At 43.6% G+C, this 12793-nt stretch overlaps 1 protein-coding gene across 1 annotated transcript in view; it reads right to left on the bottom strand.

Annotated features, from left to right (window-relative positions):
- The window catches only part of SIPA1L2 (signal induced proliferation associated 1 like 2), a 110961-nt gene that overhangs the window by 90705 nt on the left and 7463 nt on the right, over positions 1-12793 (bottom strand). The window lies entirely within an intron of this gene.

The raw sequence follows: 12793 nt of genomic DNA on the forward strand, positions 1-12793 counted from the left end.
CGGAGCACAGGCTCCGGACGCGCAGGCTCAGCGGCTATGGCTCAGGGGCCCAGCCGCTCCGCGGCACGTGGGATCTTCCCAGACCAGGGCATGAACCTGTGTCCCCTGCATCGGCAGGCGGACTCCCAACCACTGCGCCACCGGGGAAGCCCCAGATGTACTTTTAAAAAGGAACCTGGCAATTTGAAGAGCTGAGCCTGCACAGTTTTCCTCCCGCTGTGGGAAGGTCACCTCCTCTGACTGATTAAAGGCAGCGGCGGTGAGCTAATCAGCCACTCAGACGAGCCAGATTCACCTGGGAGAACAGGGCGGTGGCAAAGACCACCTGGTCACGATGATGTCGTGAAAGCACCTAAGAGTCTAAAGCAAAATGGATCAGCCGACAGAAAATGGACAGAAGCTCATTAAGCTGCTGGGTCCAAATTATATCTCCTAAAATGCTACAACTTAGTTTACTGTGTTATCAGCTCATCATTTCTTTCACATAAAGTCAGGGTCCCATAGAGACCTAAATGCACACAATCTCACCGGAGGAATGCACTCCTCCGGGGCCCTCCTGTCCACCTAGCACAGGGACCCCCCGAAGACATTCTTCCTAAGAGACGGTCATTAGGCTTTTATTTATACACTCAACAAGTGTGCGCCAGGCACTGTCTCAGGAGCGGGGTAAAAATCCAGAAAAACTCCCGCTCACGAAGCATGCGTTCCAGTCTGAGCGCTGCCAGTGACAGCAAGCTCACTGCTTTGTGAGAATCCCTTCTGGACACGTGAGTGAGCACTGCTAAAAGAAGTAAAAATTCTCACTGCAACCAGACTTTTTAAGGACCCAAACTTAACACTCAGATGTGGTCCGACCCATACAAAACAGAGGGTGCAATCACCCAAATGTTTATTCATGCTGCTCCCGGATTTTAGCAACCCTTCACACCAGTAATCCGTGCAGAGCAAGTGGTCCATGCAAAGCCCCTGGTGTTATTCACTTATTTCCTATTGAACTGCTGCCTGGGCCGTTCTCCAAGATGTACACTTGAAAAATTGATTTTTTCACCCCACATGCAAAACTGCTATCCCTTTTCAATGTCACCTTAGTGGTTCTGGCCAATCTTTCTGACTTAACAGTTTTCAGTTAAAAAGAAACATACTATATCAAACGTTTGTAAGCTTGAAACAAAGCCATAGGTATTCCAAAGGCTTTGGGTTATGCTAACATTTTCTGCCAGAGTAATTTCTGAAGGAATAGAGAATGTTATTCAGAAAGTAGAAAACAGGTGAAGTTCAACAAAGAAAAATGGCACTTGTATCACTCAAGGAAAATATTACCTAAAGCCGCTAATGAATACTGGCTACATCTTAAAAGGCAGATCATTTACGTTTTACTTCTTGCAACCAAACGAGATAAATACTGACATAATTTCCCTTTTAAGCCAGGCAGGGCTAGAAGAGCAAGTCGACTATTTTCGGCACGAAAAGGTGAATTACTGACTTAGCTCTAGACTTATACGATAGGAAACGAGCCTTTGTTTTTCATGGATAACTCTGGTAACAGTCTGGTTAACTATTACAAACCTGTAGGGCTCCAGTGAAATTAAGCATACATTGAAAAAAAAAGAGTTATTTACCCCGAGGAGTTATTTATCATCAGCCTGATACATTAAGAACCCACTTCAAGAAGTTACCTGGACGAAGTGAGAGAGTGTCATGGACATATATACACTACCAAACGTAAAATAGATAGCTAGTGGGAACCAGCCGCGTAGCACAGGGAGATCAGCTGGTGCTTTGTGACCACCTAGAGGGGTGGGATAGGGAGGGTGGGAGGGAGGGAGACGCAAGAGGGAGGGGATAGAGGGATATATGTATACGTATAGCTGATTCACTTTGTTATAAAGCAGAAACTAACACACCATTGTAAAGCAATTATACTGCAATAAAGATGTTGAAAAGAAAAGTGACTGGCAAAAATGCTCAAATCGGTTCCTTGTTAGGCATCTGATGAAACCCGTGACATAAATCAAAAGAGCTTCAAATTATTTTAGGGAGAAAGAGTGAACAAACAAAACCCTTTTTCAGGATAAAACTGAGAGCCCAGATTAAGTGCATCCAATTATTAATTCTAATACGTGACAACTAAAAATCCTAGTGTGTGTGTGCTGCTCTCACACTTAGTAGGTGCTCTAGGGACAGATGACAGAGCAGTGACGGCAGGGGCAGGGGCTGTCTACAGGGGTGCACAGGGGAGTTTTCCGGGGTGATGGAGCTATCCCGCATCTTGATTGTGGTGGTGGTTACGTGACACTCATTTGTCAAAACTCTGAGAACTGTACCACTTTTAAAAGGGGTGAGTTTCACTGTACTTCGTGAAGTATATATTTTTAAAACTGGGGAGGAAACAGAAGGTCAGTGAGAGGAAGAGTTGGCAGTCCTCGTTAGTGGATGGGCCTCTGGCACGGATACAAGTCGTGACCATTTCACTCACCCCAGCAGTTTCACCCCACTGCCTCCAGGAAGGAGAATTACCATTCCTCAAGTAATCACCCTCCCTCTTCCCATTTTCTCAACTATCAGTGGTCCTCAACCACCGCTCACTTTCTTCCACACTACCGCTCTGCTCAGGACTCCACGGCGTCTGCCGGCAAAGCCAGCACCCACCTTCCAGTCTCTGTCTTAGCAGTCCGCCATGTTTGACCACTGGCCACCCACGTTGGGCTGGGACCCTCTTTTTCCTAGACCGCTGGAATGACCCCATTCAGAGTGAGGCACCTCCCAGCTCTTTGCTTCTGGGTTTCTTCTGTCACTCCTCCCCGGCGTCTTCTCAGCCAGGCTGTCCTCTCTGATTCTGCCTCTGTCTTCATGCTTACATGTTTGAAAGCCTATCCTTCTGTCTCCCCTTCCGTCCATCAAACCACCTTCTCCTTTAAAGTCCTCAGTGCTATCATCCAATCTCTGTCTAGGCTCTTCTCTCATAAATCTCCTCACTCACACGCCTTTGCCCCCTCCGCCTGTCACCTCTCCCACTTTTCTTCGCTTGACGTTCCTATTCATCGTTCCAGACTCAATGCAAACATCATGCCCAGCGGGAATATTCACTGCCTCTCCAGATGAGGCTAAGTCCTTCAAAAATTTTTTTTAAAGTATAGCTGATTTACAGTATATTGGTTCAGGTATACAGCATAGTGATTCAGTATTTTTACAGATTTCACTCCATTAAAAGTTATTACAAGATAATGGCTATAATTTCCTGTGCTGTACAATATATCCTTGTTGCTTATCTATTTCATACAAAATAATTTGTATCTCTTAATCCCCTACTCTGACCCTCCCTGCCTTCCTCTCCCCACTGGTTACCAGTAGTTTGTTTTCTACGGCAGTGAGTCTGCTTTTTTCTTTTATTTTTTAGATTCCACATATATCGTACAGTATTTGTCTTTCTCCGTCTGACCTATTTCATTAAGCATAACATTCTCTGGGTACAAACACATTGCTGCAAATGGCAGAATGTCATTCATTTTTATGGCTGAGTAATATTCCATTATATATATATGTACCAATTCTTTATCCATTCATCTGTTGATGGACACTCGGGTTGCTTCCATGTCTTGGCTACTGTAAATAGTGCTGTTATGAACATTGGGGTGTGGGTATCTTTTCTAATTAGTGTTTTTGTTTTTTCTGGATATACAGCCAGGAGTGGAATTGCTGGATGATATGGTGGTTCTATTTTTTGTTTATTTAGGAACCTCCATAATGTTCTCCATAATAGCTGCACCAATTTACATTCCCACCAACAGTGTTAGGAGGGTTCCTTTTTGCCCACATCCTCGCCCACATGTGTTATTTGTGAACTTTTAGGTGATGGCCATCCTGACTGGTGTGAGGTGATCTACCATTGTTGTTTTGATTTCTATTTCTCTAATAATTAGTGACGTTGAGCATTTTTTTCATGTGCTGGTTAGCCATCTGTATATCTTCTTTGGAAAAATGTCTATTCAGGTCTTCTGCCCATTTTTTAATTGGGTTGTTTGGTTTGTGATATTGAGTTGGATAAGCTGTTTATATGTTTTCATTATTAACCCCTCGTCAGTCATATCATTTACAGATATTTTATACCATTCGGTAGAACGTCTTTTTGTTTTGTCGCTGGTTTCCTTTGCTGTGCAAAAGCTTTTAAGTTTAATTAGGTTCCACTTGATTATATTTGCTTTTATTTCTTTTGCCTCAGGAGACAGATCCAAAAAAATATTTCTATGACTTACATCAAAGAGTGTTCTGCCTATGTTCTCTTCAATGAATTTTATGGTCTACAGGATTTAGGTCTTTAATCCATTTTGACATTATTTTTGCATATAGTGTGAGGAAATGTTTTAATCTCACTCTTTTACATGTAGCTGTCCAGTTTTCCAAGCACCACTTATTGAAGAGACCGTCTTTTCTCCACTGTATATTGTCTCCTTTCTCATAAATTAATTGACCATAAGTGTGCTGGTTTACTTCTCAGCTCTTTATTCTGTTCCATTGATCTATATGTCTGTTTTCATGTCAGTACCATGCTGTTTTGATTAGTGTAGCTTTGTAGCACAGTCTGAAGTCTGAGAGGGTGATACCTCCAGGTTTGTTCTTTATTCTCAAGATTGTTTTGATAATTTTGGTGTTTTGTGGATCCACAGGAATTTTAAGATTATTTGTTCTAGTTCTATGAAAAACATCATGGGTATTCTGATAAGGACTGCCTTTGATCTGTAGATTGCTTTGGGTAGTATGACCATTTTAACAATATTCTTCCAATCCAAGAGCACCGGATATCTTTCCATTTCTTTGTATCATCTTCAATTTCCTTCTTTAGTGTCTTATAATTTTCAGAGTATAGGTCTTTCACCTCCTGTTTATTCCTAAATGTTTTATTCTTTTGATGCAATTTTAAACGGGATTGTTATCTTTTAGTCTCTCTTTATGGTAGTTCATTATCAGTCTATGAAAAAGCAACTGATTTCTGTATATTAATCTTGTATCCTGAAACTTTGCTGATTTCATTTATTAATTCTAAGATGTTTTGGTGGGTGTGGGGTGGCCATGACTGGGGAGAAGACTCAGCTACAGGACACAGAGGAGACCCAGTCCCGGGGCAGAGCCTGGGTCGGGTGGCGGCGGCCACTGTGGGCGTTTAGTCAAAAGCAGTATCTCGGGGGCTTTCCTGGTGGCACAGTGGTTGAAAGTCCACCTGCCAATGCAGGGGACGTGGGTTCGTGCCCCGGTCCGGGAAGATCCCACATGCCGCGGAGCAGCTGGGCCCGTGAGCCACGGCCGCTGAGCCTGCGCGTCCGGAGCCCGTGCTCCGCAACGAGAGAGGCCACAACAGTGAGAGGCCTGCGTACCGAAAAATTAAAAATACTGTGATCTAGTTTGCAGAGGAAGAAAATCTCCCATAAAATAACACTGTTGTTAAATATGTTTGTGTGAGACAATTTCTGCATATGCAAAACCAATTAGAGAAAAAAAAAAAAAAAAGCAGTATCTCGGAAGCATCCCAGATCTCTGAAGATGGCTGCTCCACCACAGCTCACCCCACCAGCCCTTCTTCAAAGGTACCTGCTCTGTGGTTGTGGGCTGGCTAGCTTCTGATGGCCTGTCCCTGCCGCACACCGCCCTCCAACGCTGCCTGGGGGTGGCGCCCTCTAATCTGCAGAACCATCCCGTTCCTCTATCAGCTTTGGCATTTCTTTGGCTTCTTCCTAGTTTTCTGCTCCTTTGTGGTTTTATGCCCTTTTTGCATTCCTTCATTATCATTTTCTTGTGGTGTTTGAAACGGGGAGAGATAACATGTGTGTTGAAATTGTCACGTATAACTAGCAGTCCTAAACTCATTTACTCCTAAATATCTATAATTCGAATGAGCCTGATGATGGGTTTCTGAATCTAAGCTTTCCTACTTACCACCTCCTTAACCTTGGGTTAGTTACATAACCTTTCTTAACCTCAGCATCCCCACCTCACCCACCCCTAAATATATATAATACATTTATCATCATTAACCTGAGAGAGACGTTATAGTTGAAGGCAGGCATATTAATGACAACAACAACAAAGAAAAACGCAATGAAAGACAAAAAGGGAGTGAACATCAAATAAACAGCATTATGGGGCATTTTGATTTTAAGCCCAACAGTCTGATAGTTCAAGAGTCATACTAAAGGAGATTCATACTTTTCATCTCAAAAGCTGATCTGTAATCAGAGGTTACATCACATTCAGGGTAGTCTTTTAAAGAAAGCAGTGGCATATATAATATTTTACTGAATAATTTCTACCAGTAACTAATTTCTTTTTAAATGAGGGGAACCCAAAATATGTATATTACCCTATCCACCAAAGATGGCAGGCAAATTAGTGAGCAAAACAATTTTTTCCTTAGTGTCTACCTCTCCAAGCCATGACCCACACTTGTTTTCGATTTTCCTGTCTCTCACACAGACACACACTTTTTGAACTCAAGTAGAGAAGACATTTCTGCTATGTACAAACCATCACACCTTTGGACTTGCCAGTTCTAAGGCCCCGTAGCTATTTTCTAAGGGATCTCTCTGTGCTTTCAGTCTCACCAAGAAATCCTGCAGGTTACCTGGACGTGTTTCTAAAGAAAACACAATCTTAGGCTGCGCACTGTAACATTCTGTCTAGCTTTCATACGGGGCGTTCCGCACACGGTGGAGATTAGAGCAGGGAAGGTGCTCCCTATGGCCTCCAGGAGGGAGCCTAGGGGACCCTCTCAAATGACACCTGGTCCCCTTCAGGACAGCTCAGCCTGTTCATCTGCATCACAAGAGCCTTCCCCTCTGTGGGCACAGGACAGTGAGCCCCTCACCCACTTGAGCCCATCATTATCCCAAGCCCTTGATTTCCATAAAGTTGCTTCAAGGGGGAATCAAATAAAATCCTTCCTTGGCAGAACGGAAGCTCTGAAAAGACTGGAAAAGCTGAATGTAAATCTACACATTGTGCAAATACAACAGGGCCAGATTAAAAAAAAAAAAAAATTGGTTAACAAGATTTCAGCGTAGGAAATGAGATTCAGTTTATCTCTGTGGTGCACTTTGGCTGCTCAGTAAAGAAAAGAAAAAATTCTAACTCAGAGGAGTTTTAAAAAAGAAAAGGGGTACGTTGAACCTTAGCCCAAAGGCTGTTTCCAGGTACTGTCGTATCTTGGAAGGGAGAGGTATTGGGTCTGTCACTCATGGAATGAACAGGTGAGGATCTCAACTCCACACGCCTCCCGAGGCCAGTACGTAAAAGAGAAGCCCCGTGGCTCTGCCTCACGTGATTTCTCAGAGGTGTCAGCACCATATGGGCCACGGCACCATCAACAAGTCCACAAGAGCCACGAGCAGCTGTGGACTATGCCCCATCGCCCTGCATTGGTTACTACTCACAGCAGAAGCTTTCCTTTAACCGTTCTTTGTTCTTTCAATAGCCAGTTGATCATTTAATTGTCAGCTCACTGCCTATCTGGGTTAAACCCAAGGCTGCAGGTGGCTGCTGTCTAAGCTCCTACCCATGATGTATCTTTTGTCACTTTCTCCTCCAAACAACTGTTAAATCACCTCCCCCACTCCAGGAGTTATAAAGACGTGAACAGGGAATGATGAATACATAAATGGACGAATGAAAAAAAACAACAGGACATGCTTTTGCAGATAATAACATTAAGAGTCATTAGAGAACCTCAAGGAATCTCAAACTCCCTGCTAATGTTTCATGGATTAAATTACCTAATTTGATGGGGAAAATGATGCATTTTTGCTATGTGAATTCTCCTTTGACCAAACTTTAACCAAAGCATTAGCTAAGCTTGAAAAATCTGAGGTATTACAGTGAAAATAACAATATTAAACATACCTTATGTAAATTAACTCATTCATCTCCCTACCTATGAGCAGGTATCCCGATTTTACAGATGGCAATACTGACGATGAGAAGTGAATGATGTGCTCAAGGTCACAAGCCCCTGTGACAGAGTCAGGATTCAAACCTTGGCAGTCTGGCTTTAGAGCTCTCTCATGTAAAGCAACTCAAGGGTGATGAGGTTACCGTGAAGATTTAAATTATAAAAATCAACTCATGCACAGTAAAATGAACACAACTTAAAGATGAGACAACAAATCTGTCCTGAACATAAGGACGGTATCTTGGAAGATGCAATTTTAAGGCAACCTTGAATAAAAAGTGCAAGTCTGGGGACTTCCCTGTTGGCGCCGTGGTTAAGAATCTGCCTGCCAATGCAGGGGACACGGGTTTGAGCCCTGGTCTGGGAAGATCCCACATGCTGCAGAGCAACTAAGCCCATGCACCACAACAACTGAACCTGCGCTCTAGAGCCCACGAGCCACAACTACTGAGCCCACGTGCCACAACCACTGAAGCCTGCGTGCCTAGAGCCCGTGCTCCGCAACAAGAGAAGCCATCACAATGAGAAGCCTGCGCACGAGGAGTGGCCCCTGCTCACCGCAACTAGAGAATGCCCGCGTGCAGCAACAAAGACACAACACAGCCAAAAACAAAAATAAATAAGTGAATGAATGAATGAATAAATTTATTTTAAAAAATGTGCAAGTCTGGAGAAGTAAGGCAGCTATCAAAGACTTCCTTTGATAATGCATCATTTTTAGCGTCATTTGCTACAAGAATGGGAAGGAGAAAGAAAACACTACGAGAGCAAAGAAAGGGTTCACTGCGTAAAAGCTGAGAGGCCCAGATCATTATTGAGTGGAGCAGTTGTCCAGCTTTCCTTTTCTTTCTTAAGTGAGACAAAGAGCGAAATAAATTTTGGATCTGAACAAATGCAAGGTAGGTGGGTTTTATAGGAAGTTCTAGGTGCTCTGAGACCTTATCTTCCAGAGACCTTGACTTCCAGCTACACTGGACCACTGTTACCAAATGCCGAGTTTGTGTGCTCAATGCACAGGGAGGCCAAACAAACCCAAACGTTGGAGTTTGGAGCAGAGAAAGGTTTATTGCAGGACCATGCAAGAAGACGAGTGGCTTGTGCCCCCAAAGCCCACGAACTCCTTGAAGGGCTTCAGAGCAAAGCACTTTTAAAGGCAAGGTGAGGGAGGAGTGTGGTTAGTTGTTGCAAACTTCTTGGGGTCAGAATCCTTTGTTCTTGCAGCTGTCCACATAGGTCAGATCACCATGTTCCCATAAACCTCCAACAAGACAAATGTTATTCTCTGTTCTGAAACTTTTTATCTCTATATGAATGGGAAAGTGCTATACCTTTAAAGGTCAGAGCCTTGAGAATGGGCTCTCCTGTATATTTCAGGCTATAGGCAACATTCTTAACTTGTAGCAAAAGCAATAAAATACAAAGGCTAAAGTCAAAGAAACAGATCTAATATGGAGGCAGATTTGTTCTTCCTTATTACACCAGTAGCAAAATGCAAGGAAGTTTTCCCAGTTAACTGCCGCATGGGTCAAACTATACAGAAATATTAGAGTATTAATAACTCTTCCTAGAGAAATATGACAGCATCAGTTCCTCCTCAATAACTGACTCAGAACACATCTGAGGACAAAGGATGAATAGGATGAACTAGCATACAGTCCTAAAATGCTGCAGGGGATGGGAACTGTGACCTCCCAGCACAGCATACATGTTTCCCAGCCCCCACTACCCTCTGCCCCCTCAGCCACATGGAACCAATATGACTATAACCCACAGGCTGAACCCCCCTGTGCAGCTGGGTGATTCCTCCATGCTAAGAGCCCCCCTGGACCTCCACAGGAGTTCTGTTTGTGGAGGTACTGGCCAGGCACTACGGTTAAGAACTGAGTTGATTGTGTCCGCTAAAGGAAGAATTTGCATCCCAGAACAGTACAATTGTTAGGTGGTACTCAGTTCCCCCATGTGAATTTAATAGTGTCCAATTCGCTATTAATTTTCTGCAGTGACTGTATAAAACCAGAGGGGGGAGAAAAAAAGAAGCCACCAGGCATGAAATTCAAAGCAAATGCAGCCATGCATCACTCAGCAATGGGGTTCATTTGATATGTAAAAGTACCCTCCTGCCCACAACTGCCACATTAGTGAAACTTAAGTGAATGTGTTTGGAATGGAGTGGCAGACTTCACCAGGCACCTTTCCCCAGGGGCCCACCCTGCCATATGGTTCTCTCTACTATTTTCTCTCTTCATCTTTTTAACCATTAAAATAAAGTCCTGCCCTTTAAATGCTGCACCAGTGGTGGGGACACTAGTTTCTTTTCAGAGAGAAGTCTCATACATTTATTGAAGGACTCCTGGGAGGACACATGATATATATTATACATATACTATATATATATATATACTATATATACATAGGATATATACTATGTAACAGGCACTGTTCTAAGCCCTTTACAGGAGATATATTTTTATTATGATCCCATTTTTAGATGATTAACTGAGGCACAAAGAAGTTCAAGAAGTTGTCCAAAACTGAGTTGGGATGTAAACCCAAGAGTCTGCTTTCAGAACAGTCTATGCTCATTACATCAAAATATGCTGCCCTGCCTGCCAGTCACAGGCCTCCAACTACAATGAGAATGGACAGACACCGCTACCCATTGGCAAAAAGACAATTCCCCAGCCACGAAGTAGTTGGTTGGTATCAAAAGGGGCAAGAGTTATTATACATATTCTAGAAGAATCCTTTGCTTTTATTTGTTCATTTAGCAGATGTATGTACGAATAATACGTTTCAGTTAAAATATTAAGGACAGGGCTTCCCTGGTGGCGCAGTGGTTGGGAGTCTGCCTGCCGATGCAGGGGACGTGGGTTCGTGCCCTGGCCCGGGAGGATCCCACGTGCTGCGAAGCGGCTGGGCTCGTGGGCCATGGCCGCTGGGCCTGCGTGTCTGGAGCCTGTGCTCCACGGCGGGAGAGGCCGCGGCAGTGGGAGGCCCGCGTACCGCAAAAAAAAATTTAAAAAATACAGTGGATCGATTTCTTCATTAAATGTATAAAGGTCAGAGACAGAATAGAAGGCGTAATTTAAACTTATTGCCAATGGAGAAAAGGATAAATTTACATAGAACTGGGTAATAGTAGTTTAAAAAATTAGTGAACTTAAAGATTTTTACAGAAAAGAGGCCCTGGAGAGAATGCCTGGAGGTGCTGCATATCCAGCAGCCAGGGCTGGGCCAGACACAGGAAGGGCCTTCAAGGCTTAAGGGCTGGCATCTTGGGGTGTAATAAGGGAACAACAAATCTGACTCCATACTGGATGTTTCTTTTACTTTCACCTTTGTATTAATACTCTAATATTTCTGTATAGTTTGACTGATGTGGCAGTTAATTGGGAAAACTTGCTTGCATTTTGGTACTGGTGTAATAAGGAAGAACAAATCTGCCTCCATATTAGATCTGTTTCTTTGACTTTAGCCTTTGTATTTTATTGCTTTTGCTACAAGTTAAGAATGTTGCCTGTAGCCTGAAATATACAGGGGAGCCCATTCTCAAGGCTCTGACCTTTAAGGGTCTAACACTTTTCTATTCATACAGAGATAAAAAGTTACAGAACAGAGAATAACATTTGTCTTGCTGGAGGTTACCGGAAGATGACCTATGTGGACAGCTGCAAGAACAAAGGATTCCGAGACCAAGAAGTCTGCAACAACCAGCCACAACCCTTCCCCTTCTGGTATAAAAGACGCCTCAATTCTAACTCAAGTTAAGATGGTTCTTTGGGACACTAGTCCACCTTCTTATCAGTCTGCTGGCTTTCCAAATAAAGTGGCTATTCCTTGCCCCAACAAGTTGTTTCTTGATTTATTGCCTTGTCATGTGGTCAGCTGCCTGACCTTGGACTTGGTAATAGGGGCAGAAATGGACCTTGGAAAGGCCAGTCTTACACCCTACATTGTGGTATGGATATGGCTTCTGTTGGACACCCAGTCTGCTCAGAAGCAGCTAAACACTCTTTTCTGAAAAATTCCAACCTTTTCAAAAAGAATTCCAATCTGCCCACACCTAAGAAGTCTTGTAAAGCTACGATGGGAAGGGGAAATCAAAGAAGTTCTCTGTCCTATTCATGGGCACATGACGGAACTATAAACACTAGGGCCCCTAAGCACCAGGCAGTGGGGAGAGAAGAGGGCAAACTAAGACTCTCTTTCATACACACTACAGAGTCTGCCCCATAAAACCAACTCAGCTCTTTACAAAGGATTTCTACTAGATACATACTTCTTTTGTTGTACTTGTCATAGAAAATTCCAAAAAAAAAATGAGCTGGGCACAAAGGCCTCCTTCAGAGAGTTCAGTGAAGATTTGGGAACCCCAGAGTGCCAAGGACATCCCAAACAGCCCCTTACAGCCACCTCACCTTAACCTGCAGATTTCAGGGGAAATTCAAAGAGAATGTCTTTGTGCATTTCAATACAGATAGCAAAAACAGTAAATTCTAGGGCTTCCCTGGTGGCACAATGGTTAAGAATCTGCCTGCCAAGGCAGGGGACATGGGTTCGAGCCCTGGTCTGGAAAGATCCCACATGCCGTGGAACAACTAAGCCCACACGCCACAACTACTGAGCCTGCACTCTAGAGCCCACGAGCCACAACTACTGAGCCCGTATACCACAACTACTGAAGCCCGCGCGCCTAGAGCCTGTGCTCCCCAACAAGAGAAGCCACCGCAATGAGAAGCCCACGCACCGCAACGAAGAGTAGCCCCTGCTCGCCACAACTAGAGAAAGCCCGTGAACAGCAACAAGGACCCAGTGCAACCAAAATAAATAAATTAAAAAAAAAAAAAAAAAAAAAAA

The sequence above is a fragment of the Lipotes vexillifer genome, unplaced genomic scaffold, assembly GCF_000442215.2.
Source record: "Lipotes vexillifer unplaced genomic scaffold, Lipotes_vexillifer_v1.1 scaffold410, whole genome shotgun sequence".
In the NCBI taxonomy this organism is placed as follows: domain Eukaryota; kingdom Metazoa; phylum Chordata; class Mammalia; order Artiodactyla; family Lipotidae; genus Lipotes; species Lipotes vexillifer.